We start from the raw sequence: 3,671 nt of genomic DNA on the forward strand, positions 1-3,671 counted from the left end.
TTTTTACCTTTACCTGTAGAAATGATAATCTTCATTTCTACACTCTTCTTCAGACCTCTCTCTCCTGTCTTTTCCTTTCTTCCTGCAGTGCTCCCTTTAGTATTTCTTGTAGAGATGATGGTCTGAAAATATTTTCATCTTCCACTCATATTTGAAGGACAATTTTGATGGGTATAGAATTCTTGGTTGGCAGTTTTTCTCTTTCAGAATCATATATATCATACAATTGCCTTCTCGCCTCCATGGTTTCTGCTGAGAAATTCACACAGTCTTACTGAGCTTCCCTTGGATGGGATGGATTGCATTTCTTTTGTTGTTTTCAAATTCTCTGTCTCTGACATTTGATAATCTGACTAGTAAGTTTTTTGGAGTAGGTCTATTTGGATCTATTCTGTTTGGGGTATACTGTACTTCTTGGAGCTGTAATTTTATGTCTTTCATAAGAGATGACAAATTTTCAGTAATTATTTCCTCCAATAATCTTTCTGCTTCATTCCTCCCTTCTATTCTCCTTCTGGGACACCCATAACACATATATTTGTGCACTTCATGTTGTCATTCAATTCCCTGGGATCTTGCTCATATTTTTCCATTCTTTTCCCTATCTTTACTCTCATGTGCCGGATTTCAGATGTCCTGTCCTCAAGTTCGCTAATCCTTTCTTCTGCCTCTTCAAATGTATTATTGTAGGTCTCTGTTGTTGTTTTTTTTTTCATCCCTTCTATTGTGCCTTTCATTTCCGTAAGTCCTGCAATTTGTTTTTTCAAACTTTTGAGTTCTTCGTTTGCCCAATGTCTTCTTTACAGCCTTCATCTCTTGTGCCATATCTTCCCTCAATTAGTTGATTTTTGTTGAGATTTTTATGTCTGCTCAAATATCCTGAGTTAGTTTCAACTCATGTATATCATTTGAAATCTTGGTTTGTTCCTTTGGAACCTATCTTTGATTTTCCTAGTATGACTAGTTACTTTTTGATGGCATGTAGGCATTTAATTTCCTTAATTACTTTATTCTGGAGCTCATTTTCACTAGGATTTTCTTGTTGGATGGCTTTGCTCTCTATTTGTTCTTTGGCACTCAGTTCAACTTATTCTAGACCTCTAGCATAGGTTCTGTTTAACTGATCAGAATTTTTCAGCTTTATTTTTGTTTCTTGCCCTGCCTACATATAACCTTTTTGAGGAGGGTCTCCTCAGATATTTTTGAACCTAATCAGATTTTCCCAGGTCAGACAGTCTCATGTCTCAGGAGAGAGTAACCAGTATCAAGTTTCCCTGAGTGTGAGACCTAGCAGTCATCAAACTTTCCTATGAAGCCTCTAGACCCTGTGCTTTTCCTACCACTGCCCAGCACGATGCTAGTTTGCCCACAGCTTTCTACCCATGTAAATTGACGTGATGTCTTTAATTTAGCAGCCTCTACTGCCATTGGTGTGGTTGAGACAAAGACTGAGATAGTAGGTGGGCTTAGGTTGCTTCTGTGCTTCTGAATTCCATTAAGGAGGGCTACCACTTGAACTTGGCCCCATCTCCCTTTCCTTGGGAAAGTTACACACTTTAGGAAACTAATCCCATTCACATGCCTAGTTATTCTGTCTCTTAGACATGGCTTAAATCAGCCCTACACACCTAATTACTCTTTCAGACATGGTTTAAATCAGCCCTTGCCTAGGGCAATGCTGAAACAATGCTAGCAGTTCTATCTAATGATCTAATGAGTAATAAAAAAAATTTTTAAAGCCTTTTCAAGCCAGACCCCAGCTCCTCGGATTTGCCAATCAAGAACTGGAATTGATATATGGCTCTATGTTCCCCAGACTCTATGTGCTACCTTTTCTTGGATCTAGCCCTTTTTCAGTATGGTGTGCTGTCCAACTCAAAAAGCTTCTGTTTTGTTTGTTTTGTTTTTTGGCGTGGGCAGGTTCCGGAATCAAACCCAGGTCTTAGACATGGCAGGCGAGAATTCTGCCATTGAACCACCATTGCACTGCCCTGTTTGTTTTTTTATTCTGCCAGTCCACCTCCTCTTTGCTGGGGTGAAAAGTCATGGTTCCTTTAGTGCTTACTCCAGGTTTATGTGTCTGGGGCCTGTTTTTGGCAGTCAGAATTTGTTAGTTAATTCTGCAATTGGAGCTCAGTTGAGCTAACTCCTTGCTACTAGTAAAATCTGTTTCCTTTTCCCTTGATGTGCTGGTTTGAAATGATGTATGTACCCTAGAAAAGCCATGTTTTAATCCTAACCCCATTTTGTAAAGGCAGCCATTTCTTCTAATCCCTATTCAGCACTGCACATTTGAAACTGTAATTAGATCACCCCCTTGGAGATGTGATTTAATCAAGAGTGATTGTTAGGCTGGGTTAGGTGGAGGCATGTCTCCTCCCATTTGGGTGGGTATTGATTAGTTTCTGGAGTCCTATAAAAGAGGAAACATTTTGGAGAATGAGGGAGATTCTGAGAGAGCAGAGAATGACAGTCACAAGAAGCAGAGAGTCTACCAGCCAGTGACCTTTGGAGATGAAGAAGGAAAACGCCTCCCGGGGAGCTTCATGAAACAGAAAGCCAGGAGAGAAAGCTAGCAGATGATGCCATGTTTGCCATGTGCCTTTCCAGATGAGAGAGAAACCCTGAACTTCACTGACCTTCTTGAACCAAGGTATTTTTCCCCAGTTGCCTTAGATTGGATATTTCTATAGACTTGTTTTAATTGGGACATTTTCTCGGCCTTAGAACTGCAAACTAGCAACTTATTAAATCCCCCTTTTAAGAAGCTATTCCATTTCTGGTATATTGCATTACAGCAACTAGCAAACTAGAACACTTGGGAAACCAAACTGCCATGCCTGTGGGGGAGGGGTGCTACCCTCTATAGCTTGAGAGACTTACAGTTCTGTGTGGGATCTCAGCCATTCCACTTGTTCCAGACTGATGTATGATGTGTGTCTGGTCACTGATGTCCCCCAACAGTTGTTCCATACAGTTCCTGGCTAATGTTTACTAGCTGCTCTAGAGGATGAACTAAATTCCATATCTCACTATGTTGCCATCTTGTCCTACCTCTTAAGCTACTAAATTTTGAGATAATTTTTTATGCAGCAATAGTGCTCTTATATGAGCAAAAGCCAAGAGATGACCAGATGCTCCAGGGTAGTTCTCATAATTCCTCATCATTTGGCAATACTGCCTGTCATCACTTTTTACTCCTCCACTTCTTCTAATAATTATATTACTTAATAAATAACAATTTCTCATATTAAATCACTCTTTGCTTTAAGTACCTTGAGTGGCTTAGGTTGTTTTGTTTAATCATGTGGCATAACATTTTGTTTTCTGGCACTCCTAGAATCAGAAAATGTGCTATTCTGAAAAATAAAGTTTTTGACTGATAATTTTAGCCCTAACAGTATTGAAATACTTATTTTCCTGAAAGTTTTTCTTAAATGATTTATACACAAACATTTCTCATTATACATAGCACATGAAATATAATTTTTCTTCTTTTCCATTATCACCATCAAAAATATTTACTGAGTTTCTGTTTTGTATTAGGTCCTGTATTATAATTCTAGAAACAGATGGATATGGAACATCTAGGTCCTGCATTATAATTCTAGAAACAGGTGATATGGAACATCAGGTGAAATGAGAAATTGTTACAAGTAGACACTTAGAAG

Source organism: Tamandua tetradactyla, chromosome 11 (assembly GCF_023851605.1).
Source record: "Tamandua tetradactyla isolate mTamTet1 chromosome 11, mTamTet1.pri, whole genome shotgun sequence".
NCBI classification, from domain to species: domain Eukaryota; kingdom Metazoa; phylum Chordata; class Mammalia; order Pilosa; family Myrmecophagidae; genus Tamandua; species Tamandua tetradactyla.